The sequence below is a fragment of the Gorilla gorilla genome, chromosome 6 (genome assembly GCF_029281585.2).
Source record: "Gorilla gorilla gorilla isolate KB3781 chromosome 6, NHGRI_mGorGor1-v2.1_pri, whole genome shotgun sequence".
Taxonomy (NCBI): Eukaryota; Metazoa; Chordata; class Mammalia; order Primates; family Hominidae; genus Gorilla; species Gorilla gorilla.
This window is the reverse complement of record NC_073230.2, coordinates 30,336,974-30,355,433: the sequence shown is the minus strand read 5'-3', so window position 1 is coordinate 30,355,433 and position 18,460 is coordinate 30,336,974. Positions and strand designations below refer to the sequence as shown.

General features: G+C 43.9%; 1 pseudogene; it reads right to left on the bottom strand.

Moving 5' to 3' along the window:
- Positions 1-1,462: 1,462 nt before the first annotated feature.
- Positions 1,463-18,460, bottom strand: part of LOC109027656 (large ribosomal subunit protein uL11-like) — a 31,041-nt pseudogene continuing 14,043 nt past the window's right edge.

The window sequence follows — 18,460 nt, the reverse complement described above, 5'->3', positions numbered from 1 at the left end:
ATATGAAAATTTTATCCAACTACAAAAACACATTTTTGTGTTAAATGTGTTTTGTGATAAAGGAAACCGAATATAGACTAGTGGTCAGATGACATCAGAGAATCATTAATATTTTTAGGAGGGATAATAGCCTTGTGGTTATGAAGGAAAATGTTCTTTTTAGGAGATACTTGCTGAAGGGCTAAGCGTTATGTCTACAATTTATCTTCCACATATATTGAAAACTTAGAGAAAAAAGCAAATGTGGTAAGTATTAGAAGTAGTTAAATTTAGATACTGGGTGTATGGGTAGTCATTGAACTAGCAATTAAAGGTCTGTGAATCAGTTGGAATTGCTTCTGGCTGCAAATAAAACTCAACTGACAAGAGTTTCAATTTTAAGAACCTTCAACCTTGGCTAAACAAGAATTGCAGCTGTTGTCCATTTAGTGTTGGTGCAGCCACTCAGTGATGCCATTGAGACCCCATGTTGATCTATCCATCTGCCTTGTCATTTTCATCAGATTGCCTTCTGACACTGTCACTTCATGATTGCAAGACAGCTGCTGCAGCTGTAGGCACTGTCACACTCACAGACAGGATGTGGTTGGCGAAGAGCAAAAGCAAACTCTCCTCTTGCACTTGCATCATTTATCAGAAAGCAGAGTCTTTCCCTGAAGCCCCCAGGAGACTTCTACTTGTACCTCAGTGGCCAGAATGGTCCTATGCCAATCCTAGCTACAGGGTAGTCTAGGGAAGGAAATCACCACGTGGAATTTATATCTACTGTGATTCATCCCCTTGGGCTACAGGTGTACTGTCACCCTGAACAAAAGTGGTGTTAACAAAAAAAAAAAAAAAAAAAAAAGAAAGTTAAAAAAAGGGAGAAAATGGAAGCTGTTTGTCATTGGCTAAATAGATACCCTTTTTCTCTGGAAGGGAAATTGTTCTGTTTCACAAGATATCAGAAATGATTTTTAAATGAAACTAAAACTCTTGCCACATGACATCAGATTGACGTTTAACAGAAAGATAAATGGTGCCTGAAAGGAGCTTTTAGTTTCTTGTTCTTCTTTAGCTCAGGAAAAACAGAAAGTTTTTAGCTATCCATGGAAACTATTTTTTTCTTAACTTTCGATTTTGGTAATACATTTCAATATACAGTTTACTTCCCACAATTGTTTTCATTGTGATAGACATTGTGAGGCAGAACAGAATATTTATTTCTACTCATCATATTATTAGCCACCATTTGTTGAGTGTCACTTATATGCAAGGCATTATAATAGGTGGTTACATCTTCTCTCATTTATGTAAGAGGATGTGCCTGGCTGTTACAAAAAGCCCTAGATCAAGTCTGAGTCATCAGACTTAATAAAGAAGAAGAAAACGGAAAGTTTTCAACAACCATTCTAATTTCTACTTCATTCTCAGGCTGTGTGAGGCCACTATAATAAGATACTCTTGACATCTGGGCTCTTAAAATGGAAACCCATTTATTGGTTAAAACAAAGAACAGCCATAACTAGAATTCCCTTCTGTTCCCTTCCCTATCCCTTGGCCCAAGGGTAGGGTTTCTTTTAGAAAGGAAGCAAGACACTCATTGTAGAGTCTTAGCTCAGTAATAGCCACCTAACCATCACCGGGGGCCACAGTCATGTGTCCTGGAAAGGCATAGAAGGCATGACCTATGCCCAGAAGTTCTCTGAGTGTGCAGAAGTCCTTCATCATGGGGCCATTTGGTGATGATTTAGCATGTGGTGTGGATGACTGAGGTCCAGCTTCTAACTCTGGTTGACTGCCGAGAGATGCCGTGAAGTGCTGTGTTGTTTTCTGGAGTCTTAGCAAAGAAGAGAAGCATAGGCTGACAGCACTCTTGGACTACCCCATGGCTCTTGGCCATTTGTTGTCTCAGGTAAGCCTAGTTGAAGAGAAGCCCAACAGAGCCAAGGCTGGCAGAGAGGACCAAGAGGCTATAGACTGGTGGGTTGAAATGAAGGTAGTGGGTACACCATTGGGAAACTAGACACTGGTTTCTGAAGGAAGAAACCATTCAGAAGGAGAAGGGCCAGAGGAACATATGAACATCCAGGTCAGGAGATGAAAGTTAGATCAACGTCTGGCAAATTAGCAGAGAGTAGACATAGACAGAGAGCAGAGCAATGCCTGGGTGGAGCTTGTAGAGTCTCCTACTGCGTGTTCCTTCATTTAACAAAGATTTTGTTAGTATATACTATGTGCCAGAAACTGTTCTAGGTACCAGGAATATAGTAGTGAACAAAACAGACAAAGATTCCTGCCCCTCATTCTCCGTGTAGTCATAATTTGTTTTTTCCACTTACATTCTAGTGAGGAAAACAAATTATAAACAAGATGTATGAATAAATTATAAGTAAATTATGTAGTATGTTAGTGGCAAATAGTAAGCAAAAAAAGAAAGCAGCAAAAAGAGATAAAGGAGCGTAAAGATGCTGTGCTTACAACACAGTGGCCACTAGCCTTGTGTGGCTGATGATATTTAAATTAAAGTTAAAAATTCCATTTCCATGTCATACAAGCCACATTTCCAGTGCTCAAAAGCCTCATAGTGGCCATCCTATTGGACAGTGAAGATAAAGTTTCATCAAGCAGTAAGTTCTGTTGGTCAGTGCTTTTATAAAGGGTGCAATATTTAGGTGGGGTGGGTAGGGAAGGTCCTATTGCAAAGATAACTTTTAAATAAAGACCCAATGGAGTTGATGGGGTTGATGGGGTGATGGCCTGACTCATGAGCCTGCCTAGAGGAAGAGTATTCCAGACAGAGGGAATGGCAAGTGCAAAGGTTCGGGAGATGGGAGTGAAGTCCATGTGGCTGGAGCATAGTCGATGGGGTAGGGTAGTAAAAGAGGAGATCAGAGAAGTGAATGGAGGGAACAGATCCTGAGGCCCTTGTGGACCTTTGTAAAGACTTTGTATTTTACCCTATGTGAGATGAGAACCATTAGAGGTTTTGAGCAGAGGAGTTTCATGATCTGACTTAGATTTTTAATAGAACCCCTCTCGCTGCTATGATGAGGATAGATTGAAAGTGGGCCAAGGCACAGATAGGGGATAAGTGAGGGGATATTGCAATAACCCTGGAAAGAGGTGGCGGTGTTTAGGCTGGTAGCAGTGGTGGTGGTGAAAAGTAATCAGATTCAGGATATTCTTTTGAAGGCTCAGGCAACATGATGCCTGACTGGGGTGTAGGGTTTAAAAGAGAGAACAGACGAAGGTTTTCTGGTCTGAGCAACAGGAAGAATGGAGTTTTTACTCACTAAGATGGGGAAGCCGGGGGTGGAACGAGTTTGAATGGAATAAGATCAGGAGTTCCATTTTGGACATGTTAAATGTGATACGCCTACTCAGGCTCCCATGGATGTTGAGCAAGTGGTGGTTGCTGGACTTAGAAATTTGGGACTTGTCGGCCTTGTGGTATTTTAAATCACGAGGCTGGTGATATCCTTAAAGGAGTGGGTTTAAATAGAAAATAGAAGAGGTGGCCAGGCTCACGCCTGTAATCCCAGCCCTTCGGGAGGCCAAGGCAAGTGTATTGCTTTAGTCCAGGGGCTTGAGACCAACCTGGGCAACATGGTGAAACCCTGTCTCTACTAAAAATAAAAATTAAGAAATAGCCAGACGTGATAGTGCGTGCCTGTAATCCCAGCTACTCAGGAGGTTGAGGTGGGAGAATCATCTGAGCCCAGGAGCTCAAGGCTGCAGTGAGCCGAGATCACACCACTGTACTTCAGTCTTGGCAACCAGATGAGATCCTGTCAAGAAAGGAAAGAGAAGGGAAGGGAAGGGTAGAGGAGGAGAGGGCAGGGGAGGAGAGTGGAGGGGAGGGGGCCCAAGACCAGATGCTTGAGGACGCTAAAGATAGGAGGTTGGTAAAGGAAGCAATAGAAGGAGCAGCCAGTGTTGGAAGAGAAAAGCCAGGAGAAGGGGATGCATGAAGCTTAGTGAGGCAGGGTTCACAAAGGAGGAAGGGAGCAAGGTGTCACATGCAGAGATGAGCACTCAGAACTGACAGCTGGATTGCACCCTGTGGTGGATAATTGATGACCTTGTGAGGAGTAGATATGTTGAGAGATGGGGATGAAAGTTGTTCACAGCGGGTTGAGGGAGAATTGAGGCAAGAACAAATGATCCTTTCAAGATATAAAGGTGAGTAGAGAGCTGGGGTAGTAGCCAAGAGAAGAACAGGGAGGGCAAGAGAAAGTTATTGTTGCTATTTTTGTTTTTTTGTGTTTTTTTTGTTTGTTTTTCAAATGATCCTTTATTGAAATATTTTCCTTCGTGCTTCTTAACTAGCTGGGCATTCCACAGCACCACCGTTGATGTCATCTATGATATCATGAGGGTGGCAGCCATCCACATTGCAGCCCACAGACTGGGGAGTCCCCAAGATCTCTTTAATGATTCCAGAGAGTTCTCTGGCTAAAGATCGGTGCCACATGTGTTGAGCAACATTGACAATCTCATCAAAAGTGATATTTCCACTGTGTTTAATGTTTTTCTGTTTCTTTCTGTCTCTTGGCAGTTCCTTGAGGGCTTTGATGATCAGGGCAGAGGCAGAAGGCACCACCTCAATCTGGGCCTCTCTGTTCTAAATGATCAGTTTCACTGTAATCCTCAGATCCTTTCAGTCACCAGTTGCTTCAGCAATGTCATCACCAACCTTTTTTGAAGACAGACCCAGGGGACTGATCTTGGGGGCCAACACAGACGTGGCACCCACTTCATCCCCAGTACACCTTAGGTATATGACTTTGATCTCATTGGGGTAAAACTTCGGCAGCATGGCAGAGGTGGCTAGATTCAGGACGACCGAAGAAAGTTGCACCTTGGCCTCCTCCCAGCTGAAAGCTGAAAGCCTTGTTGCTGTTTTTTGAAGAGATTCTTGGAATAACAGCTTGTTTGTTAGACCTAGTAAAGAGAACGTTTGAGGACACATGAGCAGAGGGGAAGAAAGACTGGAGGGAAGAGGGATGTGGGGGGGAATTGGCCTGTGCCAGGAGCCTGGAGACAGGAGGAGTGGCAGAGCCCAGGGCCTGGGTGCAGGCAGGGGGGCAGGTGTGGGGATGAGAACTCAAGGAAGTCCTCTCCCATGCTTTTTAGATCTTTAGTGACACAGGAAACACAGTCATCAGTGCAGACTGAGTGTGGGAGAATTTTCAGGAGAGAAGAGAGGTCGTTTAGGGAAGTGGGAATGTCAATGGACACGAGAAATGCAGTCCAATGGCAGCCCAGCCCAAGGACCAACCTGGTGCTGAGACTTTGAAGGGAGACTAGTCAGTGAGGAGTGATCTTCTCCTGGCCAGACCCTCTATCCAGACTGGGCCAGATGGAAGATCCTGACACATTCCAGAGAATTCCTGCTGTGGCAGGCTAGCTGCCAAGAAGCTCTTTCCAGCAGCCGGTGGGCCAGTGGGGTTGGCTTGAGCAGACTGTGGTTCCAGCACTTTAATGCAGTTTCTGTCACTGGAGGATTTGTCCAGTGCTGGGGTGTGGAGTGACAGCAAAACCCTGATGCCTCAGGCATGGCTGAAGTGCTGAAGCGCAGAGGGTGCACCTGGGGAGAGGCCACAGGGTTGGTGACCTCTGTGGGTGTGAATGACCCCAGGCACTGTTTCAGTGTTGGGGTGGGTGGCTGGGCAGTGCTCCTGTGTCAGGGGTTGACATGTCCAGAGTCAATGTCCTTCCTCAGTGCCATATGCCAACCTTTAGGTTCTAGAGGGCCTTTTGAGTGACCTGCCATGGTTCCTCCATGACTAGCTTCTGGGGTGATGGGGTGGCATCTCACCCTGTCTAAGCTGAAACTCATCACACTGGGTTGTAATTCATGGTCTATTTTCTGTTATCCCTGGGCTGTAAGTGTAAGAACCCTCTCCAACTTTCTTACCACTTTATCCCCAATGCCTGGCAAAATACCTGAATACATGAATACATACAAGAGGGCAGGTGAGAAGGAAGGATAGGAGGAAGGAAGAGGGAAGGAAGGAAAAAAGAAGGGAAAGAAAAGAAAGAAAGGAAGGGAGGAGGGGAGGAAGGAAGGAAAGGGTAGATATGGAATCCCTGCCACTATAGCAGGACTATTCTGCTGAGGGTTGCAATGATGGGTCTGAATCAGTGGTAGCCTCCATAGGGGATGTAGCGATGAGGTAGGGTAGAAGGTAGTGGGTGCCATAAAGAGGGCTTTCAGCAGGGCTCTCTAAAACCAGGAAGACACACATGAGATTGCAGGGCATAACCAGGAAGACTGGGATGCCACTGCCTGGCCAGATGGGGGTCTGATCCACTCTCCTAAATGACCTCTCTTCTTTCCTGAAAACTTTCCCACACTCACTCTGCACTGATAACTGTGTTTCCTGTGGCACTAAAGATCTAAATCAGAACCGCATTTCTGACCCCCATGTATGACCCCCATTTCTGATGGGCATCAGAAAGGTGAAAATAAGGAGTGATGGTCAGGATGGGCAAGAGGAAGCAGGAAAGGAGTCCTGGCAAGTAGCTGAGACAGGCCCTGGCCCCCAGCTCTGTGGGGAAGGTGCAGGGTGAGTGTGTTGAAAGGCTGGAGAGGAGGCCCCCTGCAGCTGGGAATCCACAGAGGGCTGTATTAGTCCATTTTCACACTGCTGATAAAGACATACCTGAGACTGGGAAGAAAAAGAGGTTTAATTGGACTTACAGTTCCACATGGCTAGGGAGGCCTCAGAATCATGGTGGGAGGTGAAAGGCACATCTTACATGGTGGCAGCAAGAGAAAAATGAGGAAGAAGCAAAAGCAGAAACCCCTAATAAACCCATGAGATCTTGTGAGACTTATTCACTACCACAAGCATAGCACAGGAAAGACTGGCCCCCATGATTCAATTACCTCCCCCTGGGTCCTTCCCACAACACGTGGAAATTCTGGGAGATACAATTTGAGATTTGGGTGGGGACACAGCCAAGCCATATCAGGGCACAGCAGCTTTGGTGATCCACCGCTCCTTCCTGCTCCTCCCTGCTCCTCCCAGGTAAAGGGGAGTCTCTCTTCAGACTTGATTCATCCCTTCCCTTTCTTATTCCTCTCCGACTTTTGCACCTTACACCCCAACCTCTGGATTTTGTCTGCAGTTATCCTTTCTCTTTTCAATAGGCCTCTGTACCCACTGTTCTCCCAACCTGGAGAGCTGTCTCTACCCCTAATCCTCACTTGCTAGTTCAGTTCCTTCTTGGCCCTCAGATTTTGCCATGGGGCAACTTCCTGCCATTTTTACATACTTCCATTGCATTCTGGGCTACTTCCTTTATGGCACATATATCAATGGAAATGCGTTGCTTATTTCTCTATTTCTAGACTTAAGAAAAGGGATACAGGTGGATATTTCCCGAGCGGTCCCTCAGTGACAAATGAATGAAGACAACTTTGTCAAAAGAAAACAAAATCCCTGAGAATCCCCTAACTTGGTACCTGTATTTTTATCCAGCACTGGTGTACTCTCTAAAAGCAAATTCATGCTAAACAGCATTTTACTCTTTCTGATTAGCTGGCAAAATTTGCTCCAAATAAATATGTATATATATTTATTGTTTAATAACGCTCGTGGTTTAAATACATGTGTTTTAGGAGCAACTTTGATTTACCTCATGAGTCCAAGATTTTTTATTTTTATAAGTTGTGCCTTATGAATGTGGGTAAGAGAGGAATCAAAATGAAATTAATGTTTTATCTTTGGATGGTTAAGAGAACTGCAATATTAAGGACATTAGGATGTCTCAAAATATTAGATGCAAAAATGTGTATTTTTGTTTAAATATGTTTGAATTATCAAATATAGAACAAATAGAGGAAGGTGGCTGGGTGTGGTGGCTCATTCCTGTAATCCCAGCATTTTGGGAGGCCAAGGTGGGCTGATCACTTGAGGTCAGGAGTTCAAGACCAGCCTGGCCAACATGGTGAAACCCCTGTCTCTAATTTCATTTTTTTTTTTTTTTTTTTTTTGAGATGGAGTCTCACTCTGTCACCCAGGCTGGAGTGCAGTGGCGCTATCTTGGCTCACTGGAACCTCTGCCTCCCGAGTTCAAGCAATTCTCTTGCCTCAGCCTCCAGAGTAGCTGGGACTACAGGTGCATGCCTCCACACCTGGCTAATTTTTTATATTTTTAGTAGAGATGGGGTTTCACCATATTAGCCAGGACGGCCTCGATCTCCTGATCTCATGATCCACCTGCCTCAGCCTCCGAAAGTGCTGGGACTACAGGCGTGAGCCACCGTGCCCGGCCAACCCCATCTGTATTAAAAATACAAAAATTAGCTGGGTGTGGTGGTGCATGACTGTAATCCCAGCTACTCAGGAAGCTGAGGCAGAAGAATCACTTGAACCCAGGAGGTGGAGGTTGCAGCAAGCTGAGATCATGCCACTGCCCTCCAGTCTGGGCGACAGAGTACGCCATCTAAAAAAAAAAAAAAAAAAATCAGGTACATAAAAACATATGTGTTGGAATAAATATAATAAATAATTATAAAGGCTGGGTGTGGTTGCTCACACTTGTAATCTCAACACTTTGGGAGGCTGAGGTGGGAGTATTGCTTGAGCCCAGGAGACCAGCCTGGGCAACATAGTGAGACCCCATCTTTTTTATACATAAAAAAAATAACTGGGCATCATGGTGCATGCCTGTAGTCCCAGCTACTTGGGAGGCTTGAGGTGGGAGGATCTCTTGAGCCTGGGAAGTTGAGGCTGCAGTGAGATATGATTGCACCATTGCACTCAGCCTGGGAGACAGCGTGAGATCCAGTCTCAACATAATAATGATAATAATTTGTATATTATGTTATAAAATTTTTATTTTATTATTATTATTGTAGGAATACTTTGAAGCCTAAGCTGGTGGCATCTTCCTTTAGAGATAACTTTAACTAGCTTCTACCAGATGCATAGTGGACACTAGTCATTCGGTAACACTTTAATCCATGTTCAAGGTTTGAGATTTCCTGGCCCACTGGGATGAGGCAGAACTGGACTACAAGTCCATGTGAGCGTCGTTTACTTCAGGTTTACCCTTGCTTACATTTAGGATGTAATTACATGGGAATCTCAGCTTAAAATGGGAACTGGTTTATCTCAGTCCCCATCTTTGGTAGCATGGACTTCCATAGTCTGTCTTTCTGAGGACAACAAACCTGCTGTTGTATTTCACAGCTGTTGCTTCGGAATCAGCAGATGTCCTCAGGGCATTGTGGGCTTTGTTCTTGGAGGTCTCATGTTCTTCCAAGTGTTTGTCTGATATTTTCTCATTAGCTTGTGACTCTTTGGAGCTTTTAAGATTTTAAAATACATTCTCTCCAGCTTTTAAAATTTATAACTATATTGCACAAAGATAAAGTTATAGATGTACTGCATAAAAGTATAATTTTGACATTCTGTCTTGTAATCCTGCATATTACATGTCCCTGGGGAGAAATGCATCTTTCTGGATTTTAACTTTGATCCATCTTTTAGGTCAATGATGAAAACATGCTTTGCCTGTACTGCCTTGCAGGGAGATCAAATGTGGCACTTTGCCATGTCTGTCTTCCTGGTAGAATTATATGGACATAATCTGCTTTTATCAGCAGTGTTTGGCTTAGTGGTGGCTGGATATGTATTAATATTTGGGGTCTTAATTGGTGATTGGATTGAAAAGAAACCAAGAGATAAAGGTAACACTCTTAACTGTGACATACATATTTATGTGGTACATTATGACTTCACTGGGTTTTTTGGTTTATTTAGTGAAATAAAATTCATAAATTGCTATGAACTTAATAGCAAAAGAGCATAAGTTAAAAACTCTAGATGAAGTTATACAGCTTTGTGTCATCATTCTCTGATTCTACATGTAAAATATTTTAATGTAGTTTTTAGATTTTTGCTAAGTATAGGTTTTTAATATCAAATTCCTGAAAAGTGCTTTCTTTTTAATATTTTGGCATTACCTATGCATAATATACTTGTGTTGTTTTTATCAGAGGCAATTTATTTGTGTAAATGAGTTTTTGTACTGGGTAATCTGTCTAAACTAGTCATTAATATCTGGAGACTTATTTGTTCAAATGTAGATCTACTTTTAGCTTTGGGCTATACTATCTCTTTAAGCGTCTTTGTCCAATAAGAATGTAGGCTATCCTAAGTTTTTCCTATTCCTTGATTTCTAGTCAACGTGATTGCCTTCCTTCTACCATGGAAGGTAGGACTTTTCTCCTTCTACCATGGAAAGGCATTCTCTGAAGCCACACCATTGAAAAGACTAGCTGATTGAAAATCTGGTGTGCTGGTCTTTAGGCTAAATTGGTAAATTCAGTTACAAATTAAATCCAGAAGAGTGTGATGTAGCACTAGAACATTTTAAGTTTCTTGACTTACGTAGAATCCAGCTTTTCATATGATCCGTCTCTCAAATATGTTTTCATTCACTTGCAAAGTCCAGCTTTTTTCTCTTTTGGTTGCAAAGGCTTTGCCTTTAGTGAGCTCAAGAGTCTGCTCTTTGCCTCTTAAGCCTGTGATCACCGATGGAAATGCTAACCCTGGTTGCACTGGGATTTGGTCTAATGCAACTGCTCTGCATTATTTTTTATTCTATTTTATTTTTTTGAGACAGGGTCTCAATTTGTCACCCAGGCTGGAGTGCAGTGGCACAATCTCGGCTCACTGCAACCTCCGTCTCCCAGGTTCAAGTGATTCTCACGCCTCAACCTCACGAGTAGCTGGAATTACAGGTGTGTGCCATCACGCCTGGCTAATTTTTGTATTTTTAGGAGAGACAGGGTTTTGCCATGTTGGCCAGGCTTGTCTGGAGCTCCTGACCTCAAGTGATCTGCCCGCCTTGGACTCCCAAAGTGTTGGGATTACACTTGTGAGCCACCGCACCCAGCCTCCTCTGCATTAAATGATGATATAGCTGTGAACTGCCTGTTAAAACTGAGAGTAGAGATTGGGCTGGGTGTTTCCATTCACAGTTGCTTATACCTCGCTCTTCACGCAGAACGCCTCCGTCACTGCCTGTTTCACTGTCCTGATGCTTGTGCTCCCCTAAAGAGGCAGATGGAACAAATCTGGGATGGCTGGCTCACTGTGAGTGTCTCCCATGTCCCTACATCACAGACACCCTGAATGTCCACCAGTTAGTGTTTTCTTTGTGGCCATGCTCACTGGTTTTGGATCAGGCTAATCTTTCCTCAGTGTCCTCCTCTCCCCTAATTTGTGAGTCTGAGCTGAAATCCCACTGACCTGAAGGCAATAGAGCAGCAGAGTCTGTGTCTGCAAGGTGCAAATTAGCATCGGCTCTGGCTCTGATGGGGTGGGAGGAAGAAAATGCTTAGCATTAACACAATGGAATTCGGCTCCAAACCTACATTGAATCTTTTTCTCTCTAAGGTCTTTGTGTTCATTTAGATGTTCCTCGAGCTGTCAGATAAATAACCGTATGCACTGCAGTGGGGCGGGAATATCTATTCTTGGGTTCCAAACTCCCTTTCCCCTCCTTCGGTAGGTGGCCTGCTGTGCACTGGTGACCACCCTAGTGGCCTTGGCAAACCTGGCCGGCACGGCGCTGACCGTCACCATTCAGAGGGACTGGATTGTGAGCTGACGGGTGACAACAGAGGCCAGCTGGTTGGTGAGTGGTACCGCCCTGGGTACTGATCCTCTGATCAGCTGAGAAGTAGAGAGCTGACAAGGCAATCAGGGCTCTGAGAGAGGCTGACAACAGCCTTTAAGAATATGTTATTTGGAGTCAGTGAGACCTGGGTTTGAGTCTGAATTCAGCTAAAATCAGCTGTGCCTCTTACTAGATGCATACTCCAGGGCAAGTTACGTGACTTTCCTCATCTGTATAATGAGGGAAATAAAGTCTCACACACACACACACACACACACACACACACACACACACACACACACACACACACAGCTCAGCTTTGGGAAGGATTCTATAAGATATAGGATTTGGAAAGCACTTAACACTATGTCTGCATGTAGGAAGCGCCTAAAAAATGATTGGTACTGTATTATCTAAAGAATATATAGGCCAGGCGAGGTGGCTCACGTCTGTAGTAGTCCCAGCTACTTGGGAGGCTGAGGCAAGAGAAGTGCTTGAACCCGGGAGGTGGAGGTTGCAGTGAGCTGAGATCGCGCCACTGCACTCCAGCCCGGGCAACAGAGCAAGACTCTGTCTCAAAAAAAAAAAAAAAAAAAAAAGAATATATAGGCTGTACTTTTAGGAGAGAAGCTTCTCAAAATGTATCACAGAGGTACCTTGGCAATTTTAGGCCTAGAAAATAAGTAAATTAAAATATTTATTGGCCAGGCTTGGTGGCTCATGGCTGTAATCCTGGAACTTTGGGAGGCCAAGGTGGGAGGATGGCTTGAGGCCAGGAGTTCAAGGCCAGCCTGGGCAACACAGGGATAAACTATCTCTATAAAAGAAAAAAGAAGGCTGTGTGGGGTGGCTCACACGTGTAATCCAAGCACTTTGGGAGGCTGAGGCAGGTGGATCACCTGAGGTCAGGAGTTTGAGAATGGCCTGACCACATGCAGAAACCCCGTTTCTACTAAAAATACAAAATTAGCTTGTTGTGGTGGCACATGCCTGTTATCCCAGCTACTTGGGAGGCTGAGGCAGGAAAATCGCTTGAACCTGGGAGGTGGAGGTTGTGGTGAGCCGAGATCGCACCATTGCACTCCAGCCTGGGCAACAAGAGCAAAACTCTATCTCAAAAAAAAAAAAAAAGATTTATATTTCTTAATTCTGGCCAGTGATAAGCTTCCACTATATAAAAAAAATTCATCTTCAAGCGTAACTGTCAATTATCATTGATAATAAAGGTAAACACAATTTTTTAAATAATGGAGTTAAATGAAAGAATCTGGCATTTTTGCTTTTTCTCCCATTTGCAAAACTTGGATCATTCACATTGAGATATATACACATTGCCAACTTAAAGCTGAAGATCCCGTCCTACTCTCTATTTGCGCGGTTGGTACTCTGCTAGAAAATGTTTGTGAGCATGGATGGCCAAGATAAAGGAAGCTATTAAGGAGGAGTCTATAGAAATCATGCCTTGCAAAAACTGGGAACCCCTTATAATCATGATTTCTTTTAAACTACACTTATTTGGATGTACTCTGGTTTAAATAACAGCACCTAAAATAAGAGCTATGTGGATAAAAGCCAAGTAACATGGTGTCCTCCATCTCCGGGTGAAGAATAGAAATTCTTCCTATTCTTTGTTAATTAAATTTTTTTTAAAAAAAAGATAAAGCACAGAATTTATTACAATTTAAAAAATCTTGTAAATATATCCTTCGATGATGGTGGAATAGTTAAGATAATAAGCTTCATAGTCACACTGCTTGGGTTTGAATCTCAGCTCAGCCATGTGCCCTCTCTGTGACTTTGAACAAATAAAATCACCTATCTGTGCCTCAGTTTCCTAACTTGTGAAAGGGAAACACTATTGACCTGTAAGAGTTGTTGTGAGGATTAAGATGAATAGATGTAGGAAGCTTAAAACTATCGCCTGGCACAGAGTAAGTGTTCAACTAATTCTGTCCTCTACCCTCCTCTTGTCACCTTTCTCCCCGACAAACATGTTGGTTATAATAATGGCTGTTAGTACTATTATAGTTGTTAAGATAATGGGTTGTGTTGGGAAAGAGTGCTGAGATGGGAGTTAAAATAATTAGCTACAAGTAACACAGTCTCTCTGTTTCTCAGTTTATTTATCTGTTAATTGTCCAAGTTCCAATAGAATTGATCTTGAAGGTCTTTTCCTGGTTGCAAATCCTATGGCTAATCTATAGTTAAACCCAAAGGGATCTTTCCTGTTTTCACCATAATTGCATGGCTAGCAAATCTAGCAAATGCATGATGTTAAATTTACCAGAAGGAAGGACTCATCCATTAAGTTGCAATGTTTCCTTCCTCTCACTTATAGGGATGAATGCCAACAGTCCGGCAGGAGGACCCGATCATCAATATATTTGCTCCTCTGTCTGTGGGTCAAGTGATGACATGGGCATCTCACGTGATCAGTTGTTGTTTCATTCTTGGATGGAACTTTGTTTCACTTCTTGTAGTTTCTATTTCTGTCCAGGGTTTATCAGCTAGTTCGCCAATTGGCTATACGACCTCAGCAATACACAGTAGGGCACCTCCTAGAAAGGCAACAGGAGGCTGTGAACATTCAAGGTTATGCAAACTCAGAGGGAGTTCCTGTTCTTTTCTTCTCCTTTATGTCAGTGTTTCTTTCCAGAACTCTTCTTTCCAGAACTCTTGAAAGTTCTGATCATAATCTGATCATAATCTCAACATTTTATCTGCAAATATGCCTAGAAACAGTGACAAATGAGAGGGCTCCAGCTGTGCCATTGGTCATGCAGTTCATATGGCTGATCTTATTGGTGGGGGCAGGCAGGGCTGCCTTATACACAGGTTGTGCACTGCATAACTCTGGGGACTCCATTCAGAGAGACTAACACCCCCATGGGACTGTGCAGTATACAACGTGCACAACCTATCCCACGGTCCTGGGGGCAATTACTCCTCCAATCTCACTTACGAACATCCTCCCCAGAGATACTAGAGAGGCAAGTGTGTCACAGTATGAGCTGCTCTTTGGTCAAGACAATATGATGAATTGGTCATTTCTGTTATCAACAGTATTTTTTTTTAAATCAGAAATTCCCAAGCAGTATAGTGGGAATAAAGGGAAGGGGGCCTTGCCAGTAGATATGACCTCATTCTCCCAAAGAAAGAGCCAACACTGCATACTGACTATATTGCCCATCTGCCTGGTACAGCACAGTCCAGGAATTGCTTCTGCTCTCAGTTTCTTTTTCTGTACTTCTTATAATTAATTCTCTTTTCTCTCAAGTTATTTTGCAATTAAAGTCCACCAGATCTCACTGCATAAATAAAATATATGTATTTGGAGAGATAGATAAGTAGAGATACATATTTAGATGAGGGATGAATAGATAGATATGCAAGCAGATAGACGGATAGATAGAGTAAGCTATATCCTTCCCCTCTGTGGCTATTACCTGTGTGACCATGCAAGGTTAGTTTATTCACATTCTGTCTCACTATCTGTAAATTAAGGACAACAAAACAAGTGGTATCATAGGGATGTTGTGACAATTAAATAAGATAGTTTACGTAAAGCCCTATTTTACTCCCTGGCATATAGTAAAACTTAAGTCAACATTAGCTATTTTGTTCATTGTTGTTGTCATTGTGACCTTTTTAAAAACTGTTCTGGCAATACATTCGTTTCTGCAATTAAGAGCTTAATCCTTCCCACACTTCTTGGTCTACAATGGATCTGACCCACCTGCCCCTTTGTCCTCCCTCCACAGTCCTATTTGGTTCCTCTAGTCCTTTGCAGGATTTGTCTTAATTTGCACTAAATACCCCTCACAATGGTGTGTGTATATATTTTATTTTATTTTATTTTATTTATTTATTTTGAGACAGAGTCTCACTCTGTCACCCAGGCTGGAGTGCAGTGGCATGATCTCGGCTCACTGCAACCTCTGCCTCCTGGGTTCAAGCGATTCTCCTGCCTCAGCCTCCCAAGTAGCTGGGATTACAGGCACGTGCCACCACACCGGGCTAATTTTTGTATTTTTAGTAGAGACAGGGTTTCACCATGTTGGTCAGGCTGGTCTCGAACTCCTGACCTTGTGATCCACCCACCTCGGCCTCCCAAAGTGTTGGGATTACTGGCGTGAGCCACTGTGCCCAGAGGTTATATCTTTTTAATCTGCTTATAATCATTGTCTATTCTATCCTGGAAGACTGAAAGATGTTTAGCTTTTTTTCGCAGAAGTATCTGTTTCTTCAGAATAACCAAAGGAAGTATCTATCACTGTTTCCTGGGGCTCATGACTGAGTTCCAAGCATGTGGCATTTTGTCGTCTACAAAATGTGTCCTCCTCTTCCTCCTCCTTTCAGTGTCATCTTCCTGGCTTGACTATGTTTTAGTTTGGGTTCTCTCAAAAGTAATCCTGGAGACAAAGATTTGGGGGTGAAAAGTAATCTATTAATATTTGGAAGATGATCCCAGGAAGCATGGTGAGAGAATGGGAAGTGAGACAGAGAAGGAGAAAAGCCAATAAAAGTTATGTTAATATATAGGTTACCGCTGATGGCCACTGGGCTCAATCCTTCTGGGGACCTTTTGAGAGACTGTGTAGGACATACTTCAGAACTGTCCCACCAAGGCCCAAGGAAACTAGGATGTTTATCCAGCAACTCTTGTCTGTCTTTGGTTGAGAGCTGTTCTCAGGGCAACTTACAGCCCACCCCTCATGTTCCTATGGCTGGAGAGGGATCTTCAGGCAAAGAGACACAGGTGCTTTGGGTAGGAGGCCATCAGCGTACACAGGAATTGTCCAACAAAGAAGCAGATGAGACTGGGGATGGTTGAGGGGAGATGAACAGGCACTGACTTAAAGCTTGTTTGGATTTTGTTTTGGGTGAAATGGACTGGGGAAATTAATGATGGATTCGTCTACAAGCCTAGGCCTTTGGAAAAGCCAAAGGACCACAAGTTTAACCTTGAAGAACAGACCACAAACACAGGTTTTCCTTTTCACCATTTTTTTTTTTTTTTTTTTTTTTTTTTGAGACAGAGTCTCACTCTGTCACCCAGGCTGGAGTGCAGTGGCGCGATCTCGACTCACTGCAAGCTCCGCCTCCCGGGTTCACGCCATTGTCCTGCCTCAGCCTCTCGAGTAGCTGGGAATACAGGCGCCCGCCACCACGCCCGGCTAATTTTTTGTATTTTTAGTAGAGACGGGGTTTCACCGTGTTAGCCAGGATGGCCTCGATCTCCTGACCTCGTGATCCGTCTGCCTCGGCCTCCCAAAGTGCTGGGATTATAGGCATGAGCCACTGCACCTGGCCTCCTTTTCACCTTTAAAACATGCAAAGGCTGCTCTGCATGTGCCATGAGGGATGGGAAGCCTACTGCAGGCAGATGGTCTTAGCTGGCTTGTGCTTGGTCTTCCTCTACATGACAGTTCTGGGGTCTGGCAGCATCATCACTGGCTATGCCTATACCCAAGGGGTTGGAGACTCCCTGCTTAGCATCCTCACGGCCCTTTCAGCTCTCTCTGGCCTGATGGGCACCATTCTCTTCACCCAGCTTAGAGGGCACTATGGCTTGGTCACAACTGGAGTCATATCTAGCCAGCTCCATTTAGGCTGTCTAATGCTCTGCATGTTTTCTGTCTTTGCTCCTGGAAATTCTTTTGATCTCGCTGTTTTCTCACTTCCATTAAGCAAAAATGCTTCAAACTATGAGTTGTTAGTCCAGTGGATGGAAGAACAGTCCAGAGGAATGGCTTGGTTCAGGTTTCTTTCAAAGGGATAAACATGGGTCTGGTTCTCTTTTAGCAACTCATGGTAAGACTTGGGATGCTCAGAGTCCTGCAGTTTGAAGGCCAGCAGGACCCTGAGCATCCCAAGTCTTCCATCTCCATTATCTTCCTCTTCTCAGGTGTGATCCTGGCAAGAACCAGTGAACAGCAGGTCATATGTGGCACGGGATTCTGCAGCTTGTGATGTTGCCAAGTGCAGTCTTAGAAGCATTCAATGGCCTCACCACCCTGCTGTTGTGTCTTCATCAGTCATTCATCTAGAACCTGTTATGTGACCAGAACTGTCTTAGACAGTGGGGATACGAGAGTTATTTGATCACACAAGGTGTTAACTCTATGGAGCTTACAGTCTGGCCAATAAGTAAGTAGTTAACAATACTCAACAATACAGAGTGACAGGAGCTTTGATAGGGAAGAGCAGAGCAATGGGGACATATGGGAGGGATACCAATGTGGTCTTGTGGGTTAGGGAAGCCTTCCTAAAAAGAGGCACAATTAAGAAATCCCTGCAGAGCAAGCTAGGCAGGTGACGGAGAGGGCAGACTGTTCCAGGCAAGGCAGAGACAGTGGTGCAAAGGTGAACACTGGGAGATGTGGGGAAGTGAAAATAGTTATTTCCTGGGTGTCAAGCATGTAAATGCTACAGATGATGTCTACATTAAAGAACTACATTGACCTGATTCCCTTTTCTGCAGAACTGGGATACGGAGAGAGCAAAGAGAGCAGCTTGGGGGTGGGGGAGAATGGCAAGTCTTTCCTTAGCTGCCTGGGGGAGAGCAGCGCAATTCTTCCCCAAGAACACTTTGCCTAGCCTTGAGAGTCTACAAGGTACGTGGGTTAGGAGGCCATCAATGTACACAGGAATTGTCCAATAAAGAAGCAGATGAGACTGGGGATGGGTTGAGGGGAGATGGACAGGCACTGACTTAAAGCTTGTCTGGATTTTAAAGCTTGTACCTCCTACCTCTACTTTGCCTTAAAGCTTGTACCTCCTACCCCAAGTACCTGTCTTTGCTCCTGGTCTGCTCCAAATAATTGTTGTCTGA